General features: G+C 30.2%; 1 long non-coding RNA gene across 1 annotated transcript; it reads right to left on the reverse strand.

The window, feature by feature from the left end:
- Positions 1-1733: 1733 nt before the first annotated feature.
- LOC146993289 (uncharacterized) lies at positions 1734-17863 on the reverse strand. The gene is made up of 3 exons (XR_015038369.1): positions 17760-17863; positions 8874-13424; positions 1734-4522 (listed from the first exon to the last, which is right to left on the reverse strand). It is a non-coding gene; the product is annotated as an uncharacterized LOC146993289 (long non-coding RNA).
- Between the last annotated feature and the right edge of the window lie 972 nt (positions 17864-18835).

Here is an 18835-nt window from a genome sequence, read left to right on the forward strand (position 1 = left end):
GATTGCAGTCGATAGAAAAGAAAATGAGTTTCCTAATACGACAGAAGTACAGTTAGCGAAAGGGGGTTTTTAATGTATGGGTACAACATGAAAAATGAAAGAAAAAAAATTATACAGTTATTACGGATACACAGAATAAAAGGGATAATGATCTTCGAGAAAAGTAAATAATTTTAGCGCTGGTACAAAGATAGCACCGAAAGTCAATAAGCAGGTAATTTTAAATGACAAATAAACAAAATAAACTATACTGTTAGCTTTTAAGCAGGTGTTACATATAAAACTATCTTAATTCACACACAGAATTAGTGACATAACAGATCAAAAAAGAGTACGAATCAAACTCCCAATATATTGACATTAAAAGAGCTATACATATATACTTTTATAGCTTTTTTTTTTTTTTTTTTAAAAAGGCTCAAAAACACCATTCTAAAAACAGCTTTCGAAAAACATCTTGGAAACAAAAGTCATAAACCATAAAATACATATTTCATTCACAATTTTAACGTAAGACGTAATCTACATTATATATTAAACTATCTTAATTCACACACAGAATTAGTGACATAACAGATCAAAAAAGAGTACGAATCAAACTCCCAATATATTGACATTAAAAGAGCTATACATATATACTTTTATAGCTTTTTTTTTTTTTTTTTTTAAAAAAAAAAAAGGCTCAAAAACACCATTCTAAAAACAGCTTTCGAAAAACATCTTGGAAACAAAAGTCATAAACCATAAAATACATATTTCATTCACAATTTTAACGTAAGACGTAATCTACATTATATATTAAACTATCTTAATTCACACACAGAATTACTGACATAACAGATAAAAAAAGAGTAAGAATCAAACTCGCAATATATTGACATTAAAAGAGCTCTACAAATATACTTTTATAGTTTTTTGTTTTTTTATTTTTAGAAAGGGCTCAAAAACACCATTCTACAAACAGATTTTCGAAAAACATCTTGGAAACAAAAGTCATAAACCATAAAATAAATATTTCATTCAGAATTTTAACGCAAGAATCGTTTCTCATTTTAAGTTCTTTACTTAGGTACACTCATCCATGAGAGAGGAGAGCTTAGTCCAATGTACAAGAAATTATCCTGAAATATTACATCACTTTAATGAAATTATAGCAATATTTCACTCAGGGAAAGGACATATTATCTAGCTGCCCGGGTTCGAGCCCAGCTTTAATACAGCAAGCCAAAACACATCAAATGCCATTGAATGATACAGCATTTTGAAATGTTGCAAAAAAATTTAAATAAAATTTTGTGACAGAGATATTGCAATTACATATATACTAAAATTTTGACCAAAAATTCAAGAAAACTAAGATACTCTTTTTTTTCTTTCAAAGGAATCAAAGTCATATACTAATGTAGGGATGCTCAACTTATTGTACTATGAAACCTAAACATAGGAATAAAATTTTGACAGCTATGTGAGATGTCCAATACCGAGAAATTCCGTAAATTGTAGAATAGAACGTACGTCTCAAAACACACGAAAGGTAAAACACAATCCAAATACTTTTAGCCTTGAAGCAGGTATTCTATATTAAACTGTCTTAACTCACATACAGAATTAGTAATATAATAGCTCAAAATATTGTAAGAACCAAACACGCATTATATAAATATTTTTTAAAAAATGTACATACATTTATTAGTGTTACGAGGGAGTTATTTTAAATTCATTTTAAATCAAAATTAATTTTGTAAAAATATTACACAAATATAAGGAATATACATTTTTACCATAATGCAATGTACATTTTGCCACTTTGAAAATCTGGAGAACTAAAGCGTGAAATATAAGAAAACTGAAACAAACATTTGGAAAATCTCATCGAGCTTAAATTAGTTTCTAAATTAGATGTTTTGAGTGTATATAAAATTATACCAACTACTACATTCACTTCAAACCCATCACATAAAACTAGTATAGTAGAAAAGTGGTAAAAGATTGCAAATATGTTAACAATTCTACTGATCTAGAAATAGAAATAACTGCTTTTCATCCTAATTAAGATGAAGAATATCACAAAAAGCCATTTGAATAGTCCTAGATCAGAAAAATCATGAACTGTTAAACTTTTAAAAAGATAAATTCCTGCTTTCAATCTACTTAAAAATGTGAAAGAGGATTTTCAACAACAAACTTGTTAAAATCAATGTTCAGATACAGAATAACAAACACACATCCGGACGACTGCATGGATTTAGCCATAACATAGCATGTACCAGAGGGAGAAAAAGAACTCTCAGAAGAAATGCAATGTTAAATTTCACATTAAAATATGATTTCCTTGTAGTTAATTTTCATCTTGCTGAATTTTTTTGTAAATAATACAAAGAGTATACCTCTTCTTTAACATATTATACCACACATTTTTATACTTTGTGTAATGCACTCAGAACTGAAATATTAAAAGTGCAATATATAATTGCAGCTAGCCAAAATTTTATAAACTTAAAATTGGCTCCCATTAAGTTAAAGTGGTTAATAACTGCACCAAGGGAAGGAATGCAATTTTATTTCTTTGTCTGTATTTGGTTTCATTTTCATATAGAAAGAGTTAAAAATAGGTTACCTAGGTAACAAAATTTAAACACACATTTTCAGTAAAAATTACAGAATAACAGATTTTGTTTCCCTGAAGACACAACACCTCGCTATTCCAGCTATGATACGGACTGCATACTGTCATAGAGAAATTCCTTTCTTAAACAGGGAATTCATATACTTTAATCTGTTTTTACACAAGTACTGTTTATGACTAATCCATGGTCCAGGAGTAAAATACTTTATAGTACACCCATCTAAATTTTTATTATTTCCGGTCATCTGTATAGACCGTTTACCTATCACGACTAAACTCCCAATCTGCATTCCACATAACTCATACCATTCTTCCAAGTCATATTTCATAGTCTATCATTTTTAATACGGCAGGTACTTGCTGAGCGCAGACTTGTAAAGCGTGATTTCGCGTATAGCAGTACCTTAAAGGATCCCATTTTATTTGTCCACTGCTAGAATTTCATTCATACGTGGTGCAACATTCATCCATCAACACCGGAAAGAATTTATCTGCTACTTTAAACAATTTCCATCGACTGAAAATGAAGTCCTAAAAATCTTACAAATTTCAAAAGCAATCGATGCCAAAGAATTTTCACATATGGAAGACAGAGAAGTCAAACAATGAATCAGAAAATTACAAAAGAAGAATTGGGGTCTTATAAAACCCCTTGATAATAAAAGCGCTCATTATGAAGAAGAGCTTTTAACTGAAGATAAGATGAAGAAATTGTTAAATAACACAAAAAGCAATGTCTGATCTTCTAGCGAAGAATTACCCAATTAAAGAAAAAACAGGACACTGGGAAACATGTGCTCTTTACAGCGGCACGCATACAGTTGCATCAGTCATTCTTATAAGCAAAAGACATCAGTATTTTCAAAAAATAATTCTGTCATGTATTTGCCAAGAGAACGAAAACAAGTCCAAAAGAAACTTTCAGAGTGCTTTGCAAAACAAATAGGAAAGTTATTCTGCAGAATTTTACTTCGATAATAATAAAACATCTCTGATTTGATTTCAAAACGAATTTTTATTTGTGAAATCAATTTTAAATAGATCTTCGCAAATAGGTTCATAAAACCTCCCAATATGCCAAAATAGCTCAAATTAAGGGAAAATTTTAATAAAGTATGCTTAAAACAACTGATAAAAAGCACATTTTGAGCAGCCTTAACAAAAGACAGTTTGGCCCCACTAACTTTCATTACGAGTACTCATTAAATTTTTATTTACATTTCTTTTTTGTTCAACATTTAACTTTCAATGGTTTTAAGAGAAACAGCACTTGAAAGAGAGACTCTAAATTCGGAAAAAACTGAAACAAAACTGGTTTATACACAGGCAGAGTAATTACACTGACCTGTTGGGAAGAGAAGACCCCGTTAGACAAGCAAAATATTAGGCCAGACAGAGAGGAAAATGCTTAGCCTCCTCTTCGTAATGCGAAAGGAGGCCACTTGGGAAAAAATGACACTACAGCAGTAATTTTGAAACCACTAAGAAGCAACAGAACTCTAACAAATCTCAGACTTCTGATAATTATAGTGTGATTAACAGTTCAACCTCACTTCGAATATTACAATACAATATAAAGAAAGAACCAATTCAGACACTTCAATATGGAATTCAAAACCTAAGAAATTAATGCATAGACGCTACCCTAAACATTAAAACATAATGTGAAGCGTTCACGTAAAATAAATAAGTAGTAAAACTTCAATATAAAGCAACATGTGAAAAGAAACCTACAAATTATAACATTCAAGCATTTCTAGTGAAAATAAAGTTTAATATAAAACAAGAATTACCAGCCACAGATGTCTTTTTGCTCTGCACTATTTCTCCGTTCCTTTTCTTTCATGATATCATGTACTGCAATCCAAGAGTGCACAAAAATGATGACAAATTACACTAGAAGAGGCCAAGGGGGGGGAGGGGAAGGAATCATTAGATTTTAACTACTTTGAAATTAAAGAATAATTATACACAAAGAGAAATATCTAATATTGTTTCTTAATATATAAAACTTCAAAAGTAGCCTTCTTTGTTTTAAATTCCAGCAATGTGTTACATTGTTACTAAAATCATGATTGCAGTCGATAGAAAAGAAAATGAGTTTCCTAATACGACAGAAGTACAGTTAGCGAAAGAGGGTTTTTAATGTATGGGTACAACATGAAAAATGAAAGAAAAAAAATTATACAGTTATTACGGATACACAGAATAAAAGGGATAATGATCTTCGAGAAAAGTAAATAATTTTAGCGCTGGTACAAAGATGGCACCGAAAGTCAATAAGCAGGTAATTTTAAATGACAAATAAACAAAATAAACTATACTGTTAGCTTTGAAGCAGGTGTTACATATAAAACTATCTTAATTCACACACAGAATTAGTGACATAACAGATCAAAAAAGAGTACGAATCAAACTCCCAATATATTGACATTAAAAGAGCTATACATATATACTTTTATAGCTTTTTTTTTTTTTTTTTTTTTTTTTTTTTTTTTTTTTTTAAAAGGCTCAAAAACACCATTCTAAAAACAGCTTTCGAAAAACATCTTGGAAACAAAAGTCATAAACCATAAAATACATATTTCATTCACAATTTTAACGTAAGACGTAATCTACATTATATATTAAACTATCTTAATTCACACACAGAATTACTGACATAACAGATAAAAAAAGAGTAAGAATCAAACTCGCAATATATTGACATTAAAAGAGCTCTACAAATATACTTTTATAGTTTTTTGTTTTTTTATTTTTAGAAAGGGCTCAAAAACACCATTCTACAAACAGATTTTCGAAAAACATCTTGGAAACAAAAGTCATAAACCATAAAATAAATATTTCATTCAGAATTTTAACGCAAGAACCGTTTCTCATTTTAAGTTCTTTACTTAGGTACACTCATCCATGAGAGAGGAGAGCTTAGTCCAATGTACAAGAAATTATCCTGAAATATTACATCACTTTAAAGAAATTATAGCAATATTTCACTCAGGGAAAGGACATATTATCTAGCTGCCCGGGTTCGAGCCCAGCTTTAATACAGCAAGCCAAAAGACATCAAATGCCATTGAATGATACAGCATTTTGAAATGTTGCAAAAAAATTTAAATAAAATTTTGTGAAAGAGATATTGCAATTACTTATATACTAAAATTTTGACCAAAAATTCAAGAAAACTAAGATACTCTTTTTTTCTTTCAAAGGAATCAAAGTCATATACTAATGTAGGGATGCTCAACTTATTGTACTATGAAACCTAAACATAGGAATAAAATTTTGACAGCTATGTGAGATGTCCAATACCGAGAAATTCCGTAAATTGTAGAATAGAACGTACGTCTCAAAACACACGAAAGGTAAAACACAATCCAAATACTTTTAGCCTTGAAGCAGGTATTCTATATTAAACTGTCTTAACTCACATACAGAATTAGTAATATAATAGCTCAAAATATTGTAAGAACCAAACACGCATTATATAAATATTTTTAAAAAAATGTACATACATTTATTAGTGTTACGAGGGAGTTATTTTAAATTCATTTTAAATCAAAATTAATTTTGTAAAAATATTACACAAATATAAGGAATATACATTTTTACCATAATGCAATGTACATTTTGCCACTTTGAAAATCTGGAGAACTAAAGCGTGAAATATAAGAAAACTGAAACAAACATTTGGAAAATCTCATCGAGCTTAAATTAGTTTCTAAATTAGATGTTTTGAGTGTATATAAAATTATACCAACTACTACATTCACTTCAAACCCATCACATAAAACTAGTATAGTAGAAAAGTGGTAAAAGATTGCAAATATGTTAACAATTCTACTGATCTAGAAATAGAAATAACTGCTTTTCATCCTAATTAAGATGAAGAATATCACAAAAAGCCATTTGAATAGTCCTAGATCAGAAAAATCATGAACTGTTAAACTTTTAAAAAGATAAATTCCTGCTTTCAATCTACTTAAAAATGTGAAAGAGGATTTTCAACAACAAACTTGTTAAAATCAATGTTCAGATACAGAATAACAAACACACATCCGGACGACTGCATGGATTTAGCCATAACATAGCATGTACCAGAGGGAGAAAAAAAACTCTCAGAAGAAATGCAATGTTAAATTTCACATTAAAATATGATTTCCTTGTAGTTAATTTTCATCTTGCTGAATTTTTTTGTAAATAATACAAAGAGTATACCTTTTCTTTAACATATTATACCACACATTTTTATACTTTGTGTAATGCACTCATAACTGAAATATTAAAAGTGCAATATATAATTGCAGCTAGCCAAAATTTTATAAACTTAAAATTGGCTCCCATTAAGTTAAAGTGGTTAATAACTGCACCAAGGGAAGGAATGCAATTTTATTTCTTTGTCTGTATTTGCTTTCATTTTCATATAGAAAGAGTTAAAAATAGGTTACCTAGGTAACAAAATTTAAACACACATTTTCAGTAAAAATTACAGAATAACAGATTTTGTTTCCCTGAAGACACAACACCTCGCTATTCCAGCTATGATACGGACTGCATACTGTCATAGAGAAATTCCTTTCTTAAACAGGGAATTCATATACTTTAATCTGTTTTTACACAAGTACTGTTTATGACTAATCCATGGTCCAGGAGTAAAATACTTTATAGTACACCCATCTAAATTTTTATTATTTCCGGTCATCTGTATAGACCGTTTACCTATCACGACTAAACTCCCAATCTGCATTCCACATAACTCATACCATTCTTCCAAGTCATATTTCATAGTCTATCATTTTTAATACGGCAGGTACTTGCTGAGCGCAGACTTGTAAAGCGTGATTTCGCGTATAGCAGTACCTTAAAGGATCCCATTTTATTTGTCCACTGCTAGAATTTCATTCATACGTGGTGCAACATTCATCCATCAACACCGGAAAGAATTTATCTGCTACTTTAAACAATTTCCATCGACTGAAAATGAAGTCCTAAAAATCTTACAAATTTCAAAAGCAATCGATGCCAAAGAATTTTCACATATGGAAGACAGAGAAGTCAAAAAATGAATCAGAAAATTACAAAAGAAGAATTGGGGTCTTATAAAACCCCTTGATAATAAAAGCGCTCATTATGAAGAAGAGCTTTTAACTGAAGATAAGATGAAGAAATTGTTAAATAACACAAAAAGCAATGTCTGATCTTCTAGCGAAGAATTACCCAATTAAAGAAAAAACAGGACACTGGGAAACATGTGCTCTTTACAGCGGCACGCATACAGTTGCATCAGTCATTCTTATAAGCAAAAGACATCAGTATTTTCAAAAAATAATTCTGTCATGTATTTGCCAAGAGAACGAAAACAAGTCCAAAAGAAACTTTCAGAGTGCTTTGCAAAACAAATAGGAAAGTTATTCTGCAGAATTTTACTTCGATAATAATAAAACATCTCTGATTTGATTTCAAAACGAATTTTTATTTGTGAAATCAATTTTAAATAGATCTTCGCAAATAGGTTCATAAAACCTCCCAATATGCCAAAATAGCTCAAATTAAGGGAAAATTTTAATAAAGTATGCTTAAAACAACTGATAAAAAGCACATTTTGAGCAGCCTTAACAAAAGACAGTTTGGCCCCACTAACTTTCATTACGAGTACTCATTAAATTTTTATTTACATTTCTTTTTTGTTCAACATTTAACTTTCAATGGTTTTAAGAGAAACAGCACTTGAAAGAGAGACTCTAAATTCGGAAAAAACTGAAACAAAACTGGTTTATACACAGGCAGAGTAATTACACTGACCTGTTGGGAAGAGAAGACCCCGTTAGACAAGCAAAATATTAGGCCAGACAGAGAGGAAAATGCTTAGCCTCCTCTTCGTAATGCGAAAGGAGGCCACTTGGGAAAAAATGACACTACAGCAGTAATTTTGAAACCACTAAGAAGCAACAGAACTCTAACAAATCTCAGACTTCTGATAATTATAGTGTGATTAACAGTTCAACCTCACTTCGAATATTACAATACAATATAAAGAAAGAACCAATTCAGACACTTCAATATGGAATTCAAAACCTAAGAAATTAATGCATAGATGCTACCCTAAACATTAAAACATAATGTCAAGCGTTCACGTAAAATAAATAAGTAGTAAAACTTCAATATAAAGCAACATGTGAAAAGAAACCTACAAATTAAAACATTCAAGCATTTCTAGTGAAAATAAAGTTTAATATAAAACAAGAATTACCAGCCACAGATGTCTTTTTGCTCTGCACTATTTCTCCGTTCCTTTTCTTTCATGATATCATGTACTGCAATCCAAGAGTGCACAAAAATGACGACAAATTACACTAGAAGAGGCCAAGGGGGGGGAGGGGAAGGAATCATTAGATTTTAACTACTTTGAAATTAAAGAATAATTATACACAAAGGGAAATATCTAATATTGTTTCTTAATATATAAAACTTCAAAAGTAGCCTTCTTTGTTTTAAATTCCAGCAATGTGTTACATTGTTACTAAAATCATGATTGCAGTCGATAGAAAAGAAAATGAGTTTCCTAATACGACAGAAGTACAGTTAGCGAAAGGGGGTTTTTAATGTATGGGTACAACATGAAAAATGAAAGAAAAAAAATTATACAGTTATTACGGATACACAGAATAAAAGGGATAATGATCTTCGAGAAAAGTAAATAATTTTAGCGCTGGTACAAAGATGGCACCGAAAGTCAATAAGCAGGTAATTTTAAATGACAAATAAACAAAATAAACTATACTGTTAGCTTTGAAGCAGGTGTTACATATAAAACTATCTTAATTCACACACAGAATTAGTGACATAACAGATCAAAAAAGAGTACGAATCAAACTCCCAATATATTGACATTAAAAGAGCTATACATATATACTTTTATAGCTTTTTTTTTTTTTTTTTTTTTTTTTTTTTTTAAAAAGGCTCAAAAACACCATTCTAAAAACAGCTCTCGAAAAACATCTTGGAAACAAAAGTCATAAACCATAAAATAGATATTTCATTCACAATTTTAACGTAAGACGTAATCTACATTATATATTAAACTATCTTAATTCACACACAGAATTAGTGACATAACAGATCAAAAAAGAGTACGAATCAAACTCCCAATATATTGACATTAAAAGAGCTCTACAAATATACTTTTATAGTTTTTTGTTTTTTTATTTTTAGAAAGGGCTCAAAAACACCATTCTACAAACAGATTTTCGAAAAACATCTTGGAAACAAAAGTCATAAACCATAAAATAAATATTTCATTCAGAATTTTAACGCAAGAATCGTTTCTCATTTTAAGTTCTTTACTTAGGTACACTCATCCATGAGAGAGGAGAGCTTAGTCCAATGTACAAGAAATTATCCTGAAATATTACATCACTTTAATGAAATTATAGCAATATTTCACTCAGGGAAAGGACATATTATCTAGCTGCCCGGGTTCGAGCCCAGCTTTAATACAGCAAGCCAAAACACATCAAATGCCATTGAATGATACAGCATTTTGAAATGTTGCAAAAAAATTTAAATAAAATTTTGTGACAGAGATATTGCAATTACATATATACTAAAATTTTGACCAAAAATTCAAGAAAACTAAGATACTCTTTTTTTTCTTTCAAAGGAATCAAAGTCATATACTAATGTAGGGATGCTCAACTTATTGTACTATGAAACCTAAACATAGGAATAAAATTTTGACAGCTATGTGAGATGTCCAATACCGAGAAATTCCGTAAATTGTAGAATAGAACGTACGTCTCAAAACACACGAAAGGTAAAACACAATCCAAATACTTTTAGCCTTGAAGCAGGTATTCTATATTAAACTGTCTTAACTCACATACAGAATTAGTAATATAATAGCTCAAAATATTGTAAGAACCAAACACGCATTATATAAATATTTTTAAAAAAATGTACATACATTTATTAGTGTTACGAGGGAGTTATTTTAAATTCATTTTAAATCAAAATTAATTTTGTAAAAATATTACACAAATATAAGGAATATACATTTTTACCATAATGCAATGTACATTTTGCCACTTTGAAAATCTGGAGAACTAAAGCGTGAAATATAAGAAAACTGAAACAAACATTTGGAAAATCTCATCGAGCTTAAATTAGTTTCTAAATTAGATGTTTTGAGTGTATATAAAATTATACCAACTACTACATTCACTTCAAACCCATCACATAAAACTAGTATAGTAGAAAAGTGGTAAAAGATTGCAAATATGTTAACAATTCTACTGATCTAGAAATAGAAATAACTGCTTTTCATCCTAATTAAGATGAAGAATATCACAAAAAGCCATTTGAATAGTCCTAGATCAGAAAAATCATGAACTGTTAAACTTTTAAAAAGATAAATTCCTGCTTTCAATCTACTTAAAAATGTGAAAGAGGATTTTCAACAACAAACTTGTTAAAATCAATGTTCAGATACAGAATAACAAACACACATCCGGACGACTGCATGGATTTAGCCATAACATAGCATGTACCAGAGGGAGAAAAAAAACTCTCAGAAGAAATGCAATGTTAAATTTCACATTAAAATATGATTTCCTTGTAGTTAATTTTCATCTTGCTGAATTTTTTTGTAAATAATACAAAGAGTATACCTTTTCTTTAACATATTATACCACACATTTTTATACTTTGTGTAATGCACTCATAACTGAAATATTAAAAGTGCAATATATAATTGCAGCTAGCCAAAATTTTATAAACTTAAAATTGGCTCCCATTAAGTTAAAGTGGTTAATAACTGCACCAAGGGAAGGAATGCAATTTTATTTCTTTGTCTGTATTTGCTTTCATTTTCATATAGAAAGAGTTAAAAATAGGTTACCTAGGTAACAAAATTTAAACACACATTTTCAGTAAAAATTACAGAATAACAGATTTTGTTTCCCTGAAGACACAACACCTCGCTATTCCAGCTATGATACGGACTGCATACTGTCATAGAGAAATTCCTTTCTTAAACAGGGAATTCATATACTTTAATCTGTTTTTACACAAGTACTGTTTATGACTAATCCATGGTCCAGGAGTAAAATACTTTATAGTACACCCATCTAAATTTTTATTATTTCCGGTCATCTGTATAGACCGTTTACCTATCACGACTAAACTCCCAATCTGCATTCCACATAACTCATACCATTCTTCCAAGTCATATTTCATAGTCTATCATTTTTAATACGGCAGGTACTTGCTGAGCGCAGACTTGTAAAGCGTGATTTCGCGTATAGCAGTACCTTAAAGGATCCCATTTTATTTGTCCACTGCTAGAATTTCATTCATACGTGGTGCAACATTCATCCATCAACACCGGAAAGAATTTATCTGCTACTTTAAACAATTTCCATCGACTGAAAATGAAGTCCTAAAAATCTTACAAATTTCAAAAGCAATCGATGCCAAAGAATTTTCACATATGGAAGACAGAGAAGTCAAAAAATGAATCAGAAAATTACAAAAGAAGAATTGGGGTCTTATAAAACCCCTTGATAATAAAAGCGCTCATTATGAAGAAGAGCTTTTAACTGAAGATAAGATGAAGAAATTGTTAAATAACACAAAAAGCAATGTCTGATCTTCTAGCGAAGAATTACCCAATTAAAGAAAAAACAGGACACTGGGAAACATGTGCTCTTTACAGCGGCACGCATACAGTTGCATCAGTCATTCTTATAAGCAAAAGACATCAGTATTTTCAAAAAATAATTCTGTCATGTATTTGCCAAGAGAACGAAAACAAGTCCAAAAGAAACTTTCAGAGTGCTTTGCAAAACAAATAGGAAAGTTATTCTGCAGAATTTTACTTCGATAATAATAAAACATCTCTGATTTGATTTCAAAACGAATTTTTATTTGTGAAATCAATTTTAAATAGATCTTCGCAAATAGGTTCATAAAACCTCCCAATATGCCAAAATAGCTCAAATTAAGGGAAAATTTTAATAAAGTATGCTTAAAACAACTGATAAAAAGCACATTTTGAGCAGCCTTAACAAAAGACAGTTTGGCCCCACTAACTTTCATTACGAGTACTCATTAAATTTTTATTTACATTTCTTTTTTGTTCAACATTTAACTTTCAATGGTTTTAAGAGAAACAGCACTTGAAAGAGAGACTCTAAATTCGGAAAAAACTGAAACAAAACTGGTTTATACACAGGCAGAGTAATTACACTGACCTGTTGGGAAGAGAAGACCCCGTTAGACAAGCAAAATATTAGGCCAGACAGAGAGGAAAATGCTTAGCCTCCTCTTCGTAATGCGAAAGGAGGCCACTTGGGAAAAAATGACACTACAGCAGTAATTTTGAAACCACTAAGAAGCAACAGAACTCTAACAAATCTCAGACTTCTGATAATTATAGTGTGATTAACAGTTCAACCTCACTTCGAATATTACAATACAATATAAAGAAAGAACCAATTCAGACACTTCAATATGGAATTCAAAACCTAAGAAATTAATGCATAGACGCTACCCTAAACATTAAAACATAATGTGAAGCGTTCACGTAAAATAAATAAGTAGTAAAACTTCAATATAAAGCAACATGTGAAAAGAAACCTACAAATTATAACATTCAAGCATTTCTAGTGAAAATAAAGTTTAATATAAAACAAGAATTACCAGCCACAGATGTCTTTTTGCTCTGCACTATTTCTCCGTTCCTTTTCTTTCATGATATCATGTACTGCAATCCAAGAGTGCACAAAAATGATGACAAATTACACTAGAAGAGGCCAAGGGGGGGAGGGGAAGGAATCATTAGATTTTAACTACTTTGAAATTAAAGAATAATTATACACAAAGAGAAATATCTAATATTGTTTCTTAATATATAAAACTTCAAAAGTAGCCTTCTTTGTTTTAAATTCCAGCAATGTGTTACATTGTTACTAAAATCATGATTGCAGTCGATAGAAAAGAAAATGAGTTTCCTAATACGACAGAAGTACAGTTAGCGAAAGGGGGTTTTTAATGTATGGGTACAACATGAAAAATGAAAGAAAAAAAATTATACAGTTATTACGGATACACAGAATAAAAGGGATAATGATCTTCGAGAAAAGTAAATAATTTTAGCGCTGGTACAACGACGGCACCGAAAGTCAATAAGCAGGTAATTTTAAATGACAAATAAACAAAATAAACTATACTGTTAGCTTTGAAGCAGGTGTTACATATAAAACTATCTTAATTCACACACAGAATTAGTGACATAACAGATCAAAAAAGAGTACGAATCAAACTCCCAATATATTGACATTAAAAGAGCTATACATATATACTTTTATAGCTTTTTTTTTTTTTTTTTTAAAAAAAAGGCTCAAAAACACCATTCTAAAAACAGCTCTCGAAAAACATCTTGGAAACAAAAGTCATAAACCATAAAATAGATATTTCATTCACAATTTTAACGTAAGACGTAATCTACATTATATATTAAACTATCTTAATTCACACACAGAATTACTGACATAACAGATAAAAAAAGAGTAAGAATCAAACTCGCAATATATTGACATTAAAAGAGCTCTACAAATATACTTTTATAGTTTTTTGTTTTTTTATTTTTAGAAAGGGCTCAAAAACACCATTCTACAAACAGATTTTCGAAAAACATCTTGGAAACAAAAGTCATAAACCATAAAATAAATATTTCATTCAGAATTTTAACGCAAGAATCGTTTCTCATTTTAAGTTCTTTACTTAGGTACACTCATCCATGAGAGAGGAGAGCTTAGTCCAATGTACAAGAAATTATCCTGAAATATTACATCACTTTAATGAAATTATAGCAATATTTCACTCAGGGAAAGGACATATTATCTAGCTGCCCGGGTTCGAGCCCAGCTTTAATACAGCAAGCCAAAACACATCAAATGCCATTGAATGATACAGCATTTTGAAATGTTGCAAAAAAATTTAAATAAAATTTTGTGACAGAGATATTGCAATTACATATATACTAAAATTTTGACCAAAAATTCAAGAAAACTAAGATACTCTTTTTTTCTTTCAAAGGAATCAAAGTCATATACTAATGTAGGGATGCTCAACTTATTGTACTATGAAACCTAAACATAGGAATAAAATTTTGACAGCTATGTGAGATGTCCAATACCGAGAAATTCCGTAAATTGTAGAATAGAACGTACGTCTCAAAACACACGAAAGGTAAAACACAATCCAAATACTTTTAGCCTTGAAGCAGGTATTCTATATTAAACTGTCTTAACTCACATACAGAATTAGTAATATAATAGCTCAAAATATTGTAAGAACCAAACACGCATTATATAAATATTTTTAAAAAAATGTACATACATTTATTAGTGTTACGAGGGAGTTATTTTAAATTCATTTTAAATCAAAATTAATTTTGTAAAAATATTACACAAATATAAGGAATATACATTTTTACCATAATGCAATGTACATTTTGCCACTTTGAAAATCTGGAGAACTAAAGCGTGAAATATAAGAAAACTGAAACAAACATTTGGAAAATCTCATCGAGCTTAAATTAGTTTCTAAATTAGATGTTTTGAAGTGTATATAAAATTATACCAACTACTACATTCACTTCAAACCCATCACATAAAACTAGTATAGTAGAAAAGTGGTAAAAGATTGCAAATATGTTAACAATTCTACTGATCTAGAAATAGAAATAACTGCTTTTCATCCTAATTAAGATGAAGAATATCACAAAAAGCCATTTGAATAGTCCTAGATCAGAAAAATCATGAACTGTTAAACTTTTAAAAAGATAAATTCCTGCTTTCAATCTACTTAAAAATGTGAAAGAGGATTTTCAACAACAAACTTGTTAAAATCAATGTTCAGATACAGAATAACAAACACACATCCGGACGACTGCATGGATTTAGCCATAACATAGCATGTACCAGAGGGAGAAAAAAAACTCTCAGAAGAAATGCAATGTTAAATTTCACATTAAAATATGATTTCCTTGTAGTTAATTTTCATCTTGCTGAATTTTTTTGTAAATAATACAAAGAGTATACCTTTTCTTTAACATATTATACCACACATTTTTATACTTTGTGTAATGCACTCATAACTGAAATATTAAAAGTGCAATATATAATTGCAGCTAGCCAAAATTTTATAAACTTAAAATTGGCTCCCATTAAGTTAAAGTGGTTAATAACTGCACCAAGGGAAGGAATGCAATTTTATTTCTTTGTCTGTATTTGGTTTCATTTTCATATAGAAAGAGTTAAAAATAGGTTACCTAGGTAACAAAATTTAAACACACATTTTCAGTAAAAATTACAGAATAACAGATTTTGTTTCCCTGAAGACACAACACCTCGCTATTCCAGCTATGATACGGACTGCATACTGTCATAGAGAAATTCCTTTCTTAAACAGGGAATTCATATACTTTAATCTGTTTTTACACAAGTACTGTTTATGACTAATCCATGGTCCAGGAGTAAAATACTTTATAGTACACCCATCTAAATTTTTATTATTTCCGGTCATCTGTATAGACCGTTTACCTATCACGACTAAACTCCCAATCTGCATTCCACATAACTCATACCATTCTTCCAAGTCATATTTCATAGTCTATCATTTTTAATACGGCAGGTACTTGCTGAGCGCAGACTTGTAAAGCGTGATTTCGCGTATAGCAGTACCTTAAAGGATCCCATTTTATTTGTCCACTGCTAGAATTTCATTCATACGTGGTGCAACATTCATCCATCAACACCGGAAAGAATTTATCTGCTACTTTAAACAATTTCCATCGACTGAAAATGAAGTCCTAAAAATCTTACAAATTTCAAAAGCAATCGATGCCAAAGAATTTTCACATATGGAAGACAGAGAAGTCAAACAATGAATCAGAAAATTACAAAAGAAGAATTGGGGTCTTATAAAACCCCTTGATAATAAAAGCGCTCATTATGAAGAAGAGCTTTTAACTGAAGATAAGATGAAGAAATTGTTAAATAACACAAAAAGCAATGTCTGATCTTCTAGCGAAGAATTACCCAATTAAAGAAAAAACAGGACACTGGGAAACATGTGCTCTTTACAGCGGCACGCATACAGTTGCATCAGTCATTCTTATAAGCAAAAGACATCAGTATTTTCAAAAAATAATTCTGTCATGTATTTGCCAAGAGAACGAAAACAAGTCCAAAAGAAACTTTCAGAGTGCTTTGCAAAACAAATAGGAAAGTTATTCTGCAGAATTTTACTTCAATAATAATAAAACATCTCTGATTTGATTTCAAAACGAATTTTTATTTGTGAAATCAATTTTAAATAGATCTTCGCAAATAGGTTCATAAAACCTCCCAATATGCCAAAATAGCTCAAATTAAGGGAAAATTTTAATAAAGTATGCTTAAAACAACTGATAAAAAGCACATTTTGAGCAGCCTTAACAAAAGACAGTTTGGCCCCACTAACTTTCATTACGAGTACTCATTAAATTTTTATTTACATTTCTTTTTTGTTCAACATTTAACTTTCAATGGTTTTAAGAGAAACAGCACTTGAAAGAGAGACTCTAAATTCGGAAAAAACTGAAACAAAACTGGTTTATACACAGGCAGAGTAATTACACTGACCTGTTGGGAAGAGAAGACCCCCGTTAGACAAGCAAAATATTAGGCCAGACAGAGAGGAAAATGCTTAGCCTCCTCTTCGTAATGCGAAAGGAGGCCACTTGGGAAAAAATGACACTACAGCAGTAATTTTGAAACCACTAAGAAGCAACAGAACTCTAACAAATCTCAGACTTCTGATAATTATAGTGTGATTAACAGTTCAACCTCACTTCGAATATTACAATACAATATAAAGAAAGAACCAATTCAGACACTTCAATATGGAATTCAAAACCTAAGAAATTAATGCATAGACGCTACCCTAAACATTAAAACATAATGTGAAGCGTTCACGTAAAATAAATAAGTAGTAAAACTTCAATATAAAGCAACATGTGAAAAGAAACCTACAAATTATAACATTCAAGCATTTCTAGTGAAAATAAAGTTTAATATAAAACAAGAATTACCAGCCACAGATGTCTTTTTGCTCTGCACTATTTCTCCGTTCCTTTTCTTTCATGATATCATGTACTGCAATCCAAGAGTGCACAAAAATGACGACAAATTACACTAGAAGAGGCCAAGGGGGGGAGGGGAAAGAATCATTAGATTTTAACTACTTTGAAATTAAAGAATAATTATACACAAAGAGAAATATCTAATATTGTTTCTTAATATATAAAACTTCAAAAGTAGCCTTCTTTGTTTTAAATTCCAGCAATGTGTTACATTGTTACTAAAATCATGATTGCAGTCGATAGAAAAGAAAATGAGTTTCCTAATACGACAGAAGTACAGTTAGCGAAAGGGGGTTTTTAATGTATGGGTACAACATGAAAAATGAAAGAAAAAAAATTATACAGTTATTACGGATACACAGAATAAAAGGGATAATGATCTTCGAGAAAAGTAAATAATTTTAGCGCTGGTACAAAGATGGCACCGAAAGTCAATAAGCAGGTAATTTTAAATGACAAATAAACAAAATAAACTATACTGTTAGCTTTGAAGCAGGTGTTACATATAAAACTATCTTAATTCACACACAGAATTAGTGACATAACAGATCAAAAAAGAGTAAGAATCAAACTCGCAATATATTGACATTAAAAGAGCTCTACAAATATACTTTTATAGTTTTTTGTTTTTTTATTTTTAGAAAGGGCTCAAAAACACCATTCTACAAACAGATTTTCGAAAAACATCTTGGAAACAAAAGTCATAAACCATAAAATAAATATTTCATTCAGAATTTTAACGCAAGAATCGTTTCTCATTTTAAGTTCTTTACTTAGGTACACTCATCCATGAGAGAGGAGAGCTTAGTCCAATGTACAAGAAATTATCCTGAAATATTACATCACTTTAATGAAATTATAGCAATATTTCACTCAGGGAAAGGACATATTATCTAGCTGCCCGGGTTCGAGCCCAGCTTTAATACAGCAAGCCAAAACACATCAATTGCCATTGAATGATACAGCATTTTGAAATGTTGCAAAAAAATTTAAATAAAATTTTGTGACAGAGATATTGCAATTAC

The sequence above is a fragment of the Stegodyphus dumicola genome, chromosome X1 (genome assembly GCF_044657685.1).
Source record: "Stegodyphus dumicola isolate Sdum_Otavi_A_Nest chromosome X1, ASM4465768v1".
NCBI classification, from domain to species: domain Eukaryota; kingdom Metazoa; phylum Arthropoda; class Arachnida; order Araneae; family Eresidae; genus Stegodyphus; species Stegodyphus dumicola.